Here is an 11638-nt window from a genome sequence, read left to right as displayed (position 1 = left end):
GGCTTCACCCTGAGTACCCTGAACCACTAAGCTCTGCTCCTTCCATATCTATAAATCAACATTTCATTAGCACCACCTCCACAGATGGTGGAAATCATTAAGGGAGACCATGAGTGTAAAACACAAAGAACAGAGGAAGGGCCCAATAAATGCAAGTCATTGTTTTGCTGTTGTTGTCATTGTGGTTGTTCTTCATGCAATCATCCAATAGACCTGCAAGATAAAATCCATGAGCCTGTTTTTACAGAAGAGGGGATCCAAACAGGTGAAACAACTTTCTCCAGCTCCCAGAAAATTAGGTAAATACGACATTACAAATGACTGAAAAGCCTGGCATGCAGTACATGTTCATTAAATATCTGGGGAAAATAGAAAAGTTTCAAAGAGTGAATTCTAAAGTTCAGCTGCTGAAACTCTGACCCTTGAACCACCCCCCTCCTATCACCAGTATCACCTGAGAGTTTGCAGTAAATGCAGAATCTCACACCCCCACGTGGAAACACAGACTCAGAACTGCATCTAACTAGATCTGCTGGGGAACTGTGTACACTTCTTCAAGTATTAGAAAGTGTTGCTTTAAGACTTCCTGGAGTCTGGATTCTGCAAGGGATGCAGGAAGCCAATATCTCCACCCTTCTGGTTCTCAGAGTTGTTTTCAGTTATAAAATAAAGAGAAAAATCTATATCTCCTGGGGCTATAACCATATGATTATGCACCACGTATTATGAGCTGGGCTTCCCCGGTGGCTCAGAGATAAAGAGTCCGCCTGCAATGCAGGAGACACAGGTTCAATCCATGAGTCAGGAAGATTTCCTGGAGGAGGAAATGGCTACCCACTCCTGCCAGGGTCCAGCCCCAGTGGATCCAGGGTAATTCGAAGGGGAGATGGGATCGGCGTCCTAGGAAAAAACTTATTTAATTACAGATATAAAGAGAAATTAGAAAAGAATAGTGTAGTAAGAAATATTAGTGGAGAAAAAGAGGCTGAATAACTTGGTTTACGTGGAATACCAATAAAGCTTTGAGACAAGAAGCTTGCACCACCTACGTAGGCCACAGGCGTCTTTCCGTTCTCCCGAAGGAGAGGAGGCACTGAGGCCTCCCCGGTCCAATCTTAGAAGCCCAGGCAAAATTAGCAGGCTTGGTGAGTACCCACGCTCCAGATGGGAATTCAGCCAGAAAAATGGAGAACAAGAAAGAAGCGACACGGGGGAAACAGTCTTTCCAGAAACTTATCCGTTTTCTTTATTTTCAGGTTTGCTTATATATTTTTTGTTATACATAGGGATGAATACAGAGTCACGTGGGGTCAGCAGATCTGACCCTTGTCAAAATCAGGTGCTTCGTATAAAATTATACAATGGTCTTAGGGGTTTTACATCATCTTCTGGCCATGAGGCCTGCTGACATTTTATGGCCCTTTCTGATAACGGTCAGTCAACCAGAAAACTTATTTTTTCCAGAGGTGACTTTTTCTTAAACCAGGCACCACTCTCCAAATAAAGTTGCATTCCTATAGGGTGAGGGTGTAGCAGGTTACAATCAAGAAAAGGAATTTACTTAGCCTAAGTTTTAACATAATTAATCTTAAAGGTTAATACTTATTTCTCCTATATGCTAGTTATATTCATTATAAGGGCAGGGAATATGGAGATTTAGCAGCAAATATTGGCTCAACAAATGAAAAACCCTTCACCAATATAATTTCTAATCAACCCACTAATACTATACTAATAATTTTGTAACTTCTCAAAAGAATCTGTATATAGAAAGTTTAAAGCATCTCATGCCTCTCACGGTTGGGAGGCTGTAAACAATCACATGTGGCTGGACAAACCTGCTCAGGCAGGCTAGAGAAGCTTCAGAGGAGTTTGTAAGTTGAAACACTCTTGTCACGCCCAGGAATTTTTATTAACTGGAGCTGCAAGTTAACTCCTTCTCTGAGAGAGGTGGGGGGGGGTCAGCCCCCCATAAAGTCAGAGGTATAGGTGAAAGCATAAAACAGTAAACTAGGCACTCTGGTTTTGGGGGTAGATGCTCGGGAACAGGGTGTCTCCTGAGGCTCGGTCCCACCTTTGCATATGCCGAAGCCTCCTTCCTCATGACCTTTGCCATGGGTGGAGTTCCTCACGCTGGCTCCCGGCACACTCCAATATTCTTGCCTGGGAAATCCCATGGACAGAGGAGCCTGGTGGAGCTACAGTCCATGGGATCACAAAAGAGTCGGTAATTACTGAGTGACTAAACAACAACAGCAACAACATTATGGGCTAGACATTATTTTGGTCACTTGAAGCAGTGAGCACTGCAGATGTCATTCCTGCTGTCAAGAGGCACACATCTTGTGGGGAGATGGGCTTTGATGGAACAAATGACCAAAGATGTGTCAGACAGTGATAAGTGATGTGCCTGAGGAGGGGTCCTACCATAGTCCAGGAGCCAGGGTGAGCAGAGACCTGAATGAGGAAAGAGAGCCTCCAAGAACAGAACAAGGTGGAAATCTCAGACTGCACAAAAAAGCAGGTGGGTTTTATTCTTTTGACACTGGGTCTAACATTTGACATCATGTAATTGACACTTGGGAAGGCCAACATGGGCAGCAAATTCTGGCCCCTTATGGAAGCAATAAATGAGTGTCTGACTTCCCCGTCTATCACCTGGCTCCTCTGATTTCCTAGATCAGGTGGTAATGAAAGGGACAGAGGAGGATAGTTGCACAGCTAGTTTAGAAAACACACTTGGGGAAGATAGAGAGGGACTCATAGAAATTACCAAAAGCTAGACACCAAACAGGAGATGCCCAGAACATCTGACAGCTAAACAACAATCAGGATAATTTAAAACTAAACAGACTTACTTAGACCACTAGTCTATATGATCAGGAATAAGGCATACCACAGAACAACGGATATTAGATCTGCATTTGGCCTGGTGATGTCTATGAGATAATGGACTCTGAAAAACTGCTTTCTTGTACACAGCTCCCATAGGAATATGGGGGGAAGGTGAGAGAAACTAGAGGAAGGTGACATCATGCTGAAACCTAAGATGATTCACCATGAATGTGTGTATGTTGCCAGCCTTTTGCTCTTTTACATAGCACCATGACACTCCCGGTTGGGCCATATAGGGTCAAAAACTCCCCCACAAGACTTGTAGGAGGAATTAATGATGAAAACTCGACATTTACTCATAAAAATGAGTAAGAAGGGGATCTTCGCCACTTTTCTTTCATTTATGAAACTAAAGCCTACTCGCTTCTAAGGGCAAAGCTCTTCTGCCTGCCCGCTTGTATCTGTCACAAGCACCCGAAGCTAATAAATTCACTCTTTATCTGTGACTTTGCCTCTCACAGAATTCTTCTGCACCAAGATAAAAGAAACTGAGCTTCAATAAGTCCTGAGATGAAGTGTGTGATTTCAGAACAAGGGGAAAGGAACCAGAACAGGAGGCAGGAAGCCACAAGTGGGGACATTCTGTTCATCGACAGGAAAGTTCTGGGTCATTGTCAAAGGACTTTCATCAAACAAGGAGCATCTCAGCTGCCAAATCACACAAGCTTGGCTTATGGAATATTCCTCAGCCAGTGCTGGAAAGAGAGGACCCACTTGCCTCCTGTCCCATCTTCATGGTCCTTCCACCCCAACCCAGAGTCAGGCAGAGGGCAAACCTGTATCAGACACGTGGGGGCAGTCACTGTGAGTCACCAGCTTGGGCACAGCACATCAGCCATTTGAACCTCACTCTTCACATCTAAAATGGACCTGATAATACCTCACAGAGAGTTGCAAGCATCCCACTAGACACAGGCAGAAACAGCAGGGGAAAGTATGTTTCAAAATGGTATGTGAATAAAGGTTCTATCTATAAATAAAACTTATGAATGTGTGTGTTGCGGGGGGAACATGTTTGTATATGCATTGAAAAGATCCAGAAGAATATTCACATCATGGTGGAATTGGAGGAAGTAGAACTGAAGTCTCTAGTGCATTTTTCAGCCAAATTGAGCTGCTAGAACTTCTACCACTAAAACACAATCTTAAAAACAAATAAGTATTTGGCACAGTGAGAGGTACAGTTGTTGTTGTTCAACTGCCAAGTTTTGTCTGACTCTTTGCAACCCCATGGACTGCAACACACCAGGCTTCCCTGTCCCTTCACTGTCTCCTGGAGTGTGCTCAAATTCATGTCCATTGAGTCAGTGATGTTATCCAACCATTTCATCCTCTGTCGTCCCCTTCTTCTCCTGCCCTCAATCTTTCCCAGCATCAGGGTATTTTCCAATGAGTTGGCTCTTTGCATCAAGTAGCCAAAGTGTTGGAGCTTTGGCATCAGTTTTTCCAATTAATATTCAGAGTTGATTTCCTTTAGGGTTGACTGGTTTGATCTTGCTGCCCAAGGGACTCTCAAGAGTCTTCTCCAGCACCATTCAAAAGCATCAGTTTTTCTTAGCTCAAGACTTCCTTATGGTCCAACTCTCACATCCGTACATGACTACTGGAAAAACCATAGCCTTGACTATATGGACCTTTGTCCACAAAGTGATATCTCTGATTTTTAATACACTGTCTAAGTTTTGTCATAAATTTTCTTCCAAGAAGCAAGTGTATTTTTAATTTCCATGGTTGCAGTCATTGTCTGCAGTGATTTTGGAGCCCAAACAGCTGAGCAGTTCTTATTTTGTGTCACCATAAAGACACACTTCCCAGGAATCAGTCAGGGGTCTCTCTAGAGCAAGCATGCAGAATGCCTGCTGGCTGGCATTTCATCTCTCCTTTCCTCAGCTGCAGTGAATAAGCACTAGATTCAGCAGAATTGAGTTCAAATCCAAGCTCTACCACTTGCTGGCTGTGTGACCTTGGGCCTGCCGATTGCCCTCTCTAATCTTCATGTCCTCTTCTGTAAATAGAGAGGTGGGTTTATACCTCCCAGGTAGTTCACTCCTCAACAACAAACTGTACCTGACCACTCACTCTGTACCATGCACAGCACTGGGGCCCAAACACAGAATGAACAAGACAGACAAGGTCTCTGGATTGTGTGCTCATGTCTCATGTGGAAGCAAATAGGAAATAAGACCAAGTAAGAAGGTGGTAATGATGATGAAAAGTAATAGTGTGGCCTGCTAGAATGTGTCCGAGGGGGCTCTTCTGAATGGAGCAATCAAAGAGAGCCTCCCTGAGGAGGTAGCCCTGTTACAGAGTCCAAGCTTTAATAGCCTGCCTCACTGCCAGGCAGGCTATTAAATCAAGAGCAGAGGTTTGAGGCAAGGTATGATGACTTTATTCGGAAAGCTAGAAGACCAAGGAGATGGTGGACTGATGTCACAGAGGACCATCTTGTGCTTGTGTTCAGTCACGTCTGACTCTTTGTAACTAGACTGTAGCTCAGGAGGCTCCTCTGTCCATGGGATTTTGCAGGCAAAAATACTGGAGTGGGTTGCCATTTCCTCCTCCAGGGTATCTTCCCTACCCAGGGACTGAACTCGAGTCTCCTGTGTTTCCTCCATTGCAGGCATACTCTTTACCCACTGAGTCATCAATTAAGCTGAGAACCATCTTACTGAAGTTAGAATTCAAGCTTCTTTTATTCTCAAAGGAGGGTTGGGGGTGTAACTGGTTGTTGCAAGCTTCTTGATGCTAGAACACTTTGTTCCTGCAGTTATCCACAAAGGTCCAGTTACAATGTTCCTGTAAACCTCCAGTAACACAAATGTTATTCTTTATGCCACAACTTTTAATCTCTATATGAATAAAAAGTTTTATGCCTTTAAATGTCAAGCCTGGAAGACAGAGCCTTGAGAATGGGCTACCACCGTGTATTTCAGACTAAGCACAGACAACAGAGCACAGAGATTAAAGGTAAAGGAATAGATACAAAATAGAATCAGGTTTGTTCTTTTCTGTTAGGACCTTTGAGCAAAACCTGAATGGCATGGAGAAGTGGGTAGTGAATAAAGATCAATCCCACACACATTCCTCCAAGTCTGGCCAGCCCTGAAAGGACCCAGCACAAGATAGGGCATTCAGATGGACTTAAAAAGTGTCATTCTTGCTTCCTTCCTCAGATGTGCTGAGATAAATGGAGAAAGTGAGGCAATTTCCCTCCATGTCTAACCAAGGGGGAACTAAGAACTAATCATACTGGAGACTCACACTGATGGTGAAGTCTGGCCAGACACTCAAGCAGGAAGCAGTATTTCACTTACCGTAATAAAGATCAGGAAATTTAACCAGACTCTGAAGGCACACTGAGTCAGGGCAGATCTGTTAGCTGATATTGCCAACTTCTTGGCAGAGGTACCAGTAGAACAAATAAGCTGGCTTAAAAAAAAAAAAAAAAAAGACACAAGGAACATTTCAGGAAAGCCCTGAAGACATGAGAGTCAGCTTCAGTTTGCCATGGATGGGATTTTTTGCTGATACCAGTTCTGAAAAGTAGCCTGACTACTCCCGCCACCCCAAAGTAGGAGGATTAGAGAGAGGATTAGAGTATATCCCTGTGGAGGAGGAAGGGTGTTTCTCACCCCCCCCCCAAAAAAAATGAATGTGGGTAAGCTGCAAGAGTAGTGTTGGTTGCTCAGTCATATCTGACTCTTTGTGACCCCATGGACTGTAGCCCATGAAGCTCTTTTGTCCATGGAATTCTCCAGGCAAGAATACTGGAGTGGGTTGCCGTTCCCTTCTCCATCACTCAAAAGGAGAGGAGAGAGCCTGCAGGGGGAGAGACAGAATTTTTATCCTAATTCAGGTGTCTGCTTAGTTAATGGGCAAAGGCACTGGCCAGGTATACAAGGGGCGAGTAAACTCCTGTCTCCAAGGGCATGCGGACCTGACAGAGACCCAGGATGATAAAATGGGCTACAACAATGTTACTGATTCCAAGCTCATACTCCTCCCTATACAACAGGCCGATAATTACGAGAAGAATGGTTAGGACCAGAAAATATGACTTTAGACAGAGAAGGAGAAATAGCATATGACATCCCTTATAAGTGGAATCTAAAAAGAAATGATACAAATTAACTTACTTACAAAGCAGAAATAGACTCACAGATTTAGAGAACAAAATAATAGAACTTACGGTTGCATGGGGAAGGATTGGGGGAAGGGATAGTTAGGGAATTTGGGAATGGACATGAACACATTGCTATATTTTAAACAGATAACCAACAAGGAACCCTGCTCAATATTATGTGGCAACCTGGATGGGAGGGAGGTTTGGGGGAGAATGGATACATGTAGTGGAGGACAGAGGAGCCTGGGGTGGTGCAGTCCATGGGATCACAAAGAGAAGGACACGGGCTGAGTCCCTTTGCTGTTCACCTGAGACTATCACAACATTGTTAATACAAAATTTTAAAGGTTTAATTTTTTTAAAAATGTGACTTGGAGACCAAATGTCTTAGAGCTTGTTGTTTCCAAATCTTCCAGCAGAAGGAGCCTCCAAAACACTCAGGAGAGGAATGGACATGCTCATAGCAGCCAGTGACAGGACCAGGGCTGGGTGTGTACTGAGAATTAAACCTACAGGTGCAGCACCATATGGGGCCCCACAGGGACCACACCTCTCCTCCTCCCTCTGTCTCATTCATTCACCACCACAGCCTTTAATGGCAAGTCAAAGCTTTTGTCTAGTGAACAGGGAGACATTTGACACCCAAGTATACATAACTCTTGGAGGGGTTAGCTCCACAGTGGGGGAAAACATAATGTGTTAACAATGGGAAAAGGGTTGTGAGAAAGATGCTCACCAGCCCAAACTCAAAAGAATGGACTTGGAGACATGAGATGCAGCGGGAAGCAAGACTCTGATGATGGTCTTGCAAGATCAGGCGTCTGGTGGGCAGGTACACCCAGAGTCATTGCACAGACCAAGTAATCCTAGCACGCAAATCCCTCCCCCAGTTCCTCACTGGCTGAGTATTATGGGGTGAACAATCTTCCCAGATGTCTCCTAGGTTTGTTCCCTTCCTCTTTATGGGCTGGCCCCTCCCTAACATCTTGTTTCCTCCTTTCCTGCGCACCTATTCCCGTTCTTGTGTTTTGAATTCACCAACAGAATGAACCCTTTGAAAATTCTAGGCATCCCGCCCTCCCTTTGCTTGCCTGGACTTTCCAGTTTTGTAAGCCTTGTGGCTATCAGCTGTTACATCAGCAAGCTGTCACTCAAAGCTAGCTATTCTTAAAAATGGATCACTTAAAACTTTTTATTTCTTACAGGGTCAGTTGAAAGTGTTGTGTTTTTTTTTGTTTTTTTTTAAGACTGAGGTAAAAACATCATTTGTATTCCATTAGGAATGATCCAGTAGACTTCAGGATACATGTTCAATATACAAAAATTAATTCGATTTCTGTATTCCAGGAGTTAACAAACTGTGGTCTATGGACTAAACCTGGCTTATGGCCTATCTTAGAAAGATATGCAAGAAAGTAATTCTATATTTTTCAAGGATTATAAAAGAGGGGGAGGAAGAGAAGGAGGAGTTCCTGAACATGACTTGCAAGCAGTAAAATATTTACTATATGGATGTTTATAAAAAAAAGATTAGCCAAGTCATGCAAGTCATGTTCAGAAACTCCTCCTTCTCTTCCTCCCCCTCTTTTATAATCCTTGAAAAATATAAAAGAATCATCCTTCTATACACTAGAGGCTTCCCTGGTGGCTCAGACAGTAAAGCATCTGCCTGCAATGTGGGAGACCCGAGTTCAATCCCTGGGTCGGGAAGATCCCTGGAGAAGGAAATGGCAACCCACTCCAGTATCCTTGCCTGGAGAATCCCATGGATGGAGGAGCCTGGTGGGCTACAGTCCACGGGGGTCACAAAAAGTCAGACCTGACTGAGCTACTTCACTTTCACATTCACTTTCACTTTCTATACACTAGCAGCAAACAATTGGGAAATGTTTTCACACACCATTTTTCAAGAATCATTCACTGGAAGAAGTGGGATATTCAGGTATAAATCTAACAAAATATGTTCATGAATTCCAGGATGAAAACTTCAAGCCACAGATGAAAGAAATCCATAAATACCCAAGTGAGTAAAAAAGATTAAAAACCTTCATAGAGCAGAAGACTCAATGTCATAAAGATGTTGGGTGGTGGTGGTTTAGTGGTGAAAGGTTGTTGCTGAATGAAAAGACGCCGGGATTCTTGGCCTCCAGAGGAGAAGAATTCATTCCAGGGCCAGAGATGAGGCTTGATCGCTCAGAGCTTTTGTGTAATAAAGTTTTATTAAAGTATAAAGGAGATAGAGATGCTTTCTGACATAGGCATCAGAAGGGGGCAGAAAGAGTACCCCCCTGCTAGTCTTCAGCTGGATGTTATATAGTCACTAGCAGTCTGTTAATGAAAGAAAGGAATGTCTTAAAATTCAGAATGGCACCAGGCCCCTTACCCGTAAGATTTATTTGGGGATAATCTTGGCACCGGATGGGCCATAAAACGATTGACTTGAATCTTGTAGAAGGGCAGATTAGTTGTCTAGTGGGTTCTGAGCCATTAGGTGGAACCGACTTAAAGACAGAGTTTGGGGTAAATGCATAGTACATTAACATAGCTTAAGACAAACATTTCCATAAGAAAAATGCATTTGTTAACTCAAGGTTTGAGAATAGTTACCTTCAGGTGAAACCAGGTGTCATTATGGCAACACAGTATTTTAAGAGAAACCTCCTTTTAAATCTGTATAGAGAAGGGAAAAAAAATCCCTAATTTGTTTCCTCCTGCTGCTTAAGAGAGAGAAAAATGTCTGACACTTGCAGCCTATTTCCTCCGTTTGGAGACCCCTGGCCTTCCTCCCTGTTACCCTCTCAGTGGCTAAGTGGTATCTGACTCTTTGTGGCCCCATGGACTGTAGCCCACCAGGCTCCTCTGTCCATGGGATTCTCCAGGCAAGAATACTGGTGTGGGTTGCCATTTCCTTCTCCAGGGGATCTTCCCGACCTCGGGATGGTACCCACATCTCCTGCAGGCAGATTCTTTACCTACTGAACCATCAAGGAAGCCCCATTTAGATGTTAAGTCTCCTCAAGTTGATCTACAAATTCTAAGTAATCCCAATCCTAGGAGGACTTTTTGTAGAAATAAAGCTGATCACAAAATCTACATAAAATACAAGGGACTTAGAATAGCCAATATATTTCTGGAAAAGAGCAATGTATAATAGTTGAAGGATTTATAAGACCCCTTTGAAGATGTACAATAAAACAACAGCAATCATAACAGTGTAATATTGATCAAAGACTAGACACATAAATCAATGCAACTGAATATAGAGTCCAGAAACTTAAAAAAAAAAAAATGCAGGGCAAGTCAATGTGCAAATGATAGTCTTTTCAATAAATAGTGCTAGAAAAATTGGACATCCACATGTAAAATAAAAACATCAACACATACCTCACACCTTATATAAAACTTAACAGAACTAAAAACATAAGAACATAAAATTGTATAACTAACTTTTAGAAGAAAATATATAAGGGTATCTTTGTGGCCGCAGGTTAGACAAAGAGTTCTTATATTTAGTACCATAAGCATAATCATATCTGGAGGAGGGCATAGTAACCCACTCCAGTGTTCTTGCCTGGACAATCCCATGGATGGCAGGCTGCAGTCCATTGGGTTGCAAAGAGTTGGACATGATTGAGTGACTAAGCACAGCAGGGCACAAGTATAATCATAAAAAGAAAAATATTGGACATTATAAAATTTCTGAATATTTCTCTGTGAAAGAAACTTGATAATGTCAAGACAAGCCACACACTAGGAAAAAAAATCTACAAATTACATATCTCATGAAGGATCTTTATGCAAAATACAATAATCAGAAGACCCAAAATTAAAGGGCAAGCATAAGGAATTCTATTCAATACCCTGTAATGGCTTATCTGGGCAAAGAATCTACAAAAGAGTGGATATATGTAAAACTGATTCATTTTGGTGTGCATTTGTAACTAAATACAACATTGTAAATCAATTATGCTCCAATAAAAAATTTAATTAAGAATTTTTAAAACTAAAAATGGGCAAAAGATTTGAATAGGCACTTTACCACAGAAGATATATGGATGACCAATAGGCACATGAAAAGCTGTTCAACATCATTAGTTGTTAGGAAATGCAAAGATCACAGGAATGTATCAATGCATACCTGTAATAATGGCTGGGGGAAGAACTGAGTGACAGTACCAGGTGCCAATGAGTGTGTGGAGAAACTGGAAATCTTATACTTAAATGACAGATATTGTAAGTTACATGTATGCCTATGAAAAACAGTATGGAGATTCTTTAAAGACTTAAAAATAAAATTACCATATGAGCCAGTAAAATTGAAATTAGTATCTATTAGATATATCTGCACTCCCATCCTCACCACAGCATTATTCACAACAGACAAGATATGGAAACAGCCAAACTCTCCATCAATGGATGAAGAAAATATGGTATACATTAGAATACAATTCAGTCGTGAGAAAGATGAAAGCTTGTTCCTTTGTGACAACGTGGATGGAACAACGTGAGGGCATTTGCTAAATTAAATGTTAGAGAAAGACAAATACAAGGAGGCTTCTGTATCTGTGGATTCTGCATTCACTGATTCAACCAACCATAGTTCAAAACTATTTCTTCCCC

The sequence above is a fragment of the Oryx dammah genome, unplaced genomic scaffold (assembly GCF_014754425.2).
Source record: "Oryx dammah isolate SB20612 unplaced genomic scaffold, SCBI_Odam_1.1 HiC_scaffold_5, whole genome shotgun sequence".
NCBI lineage: Eukaryota > Metazoa > Chordata > Mammalia > Artiodactyla > Bovidae > Oryx > Oryx dammah.
This window is presented reverse-complemented; position numbering follows the sequence as displayed.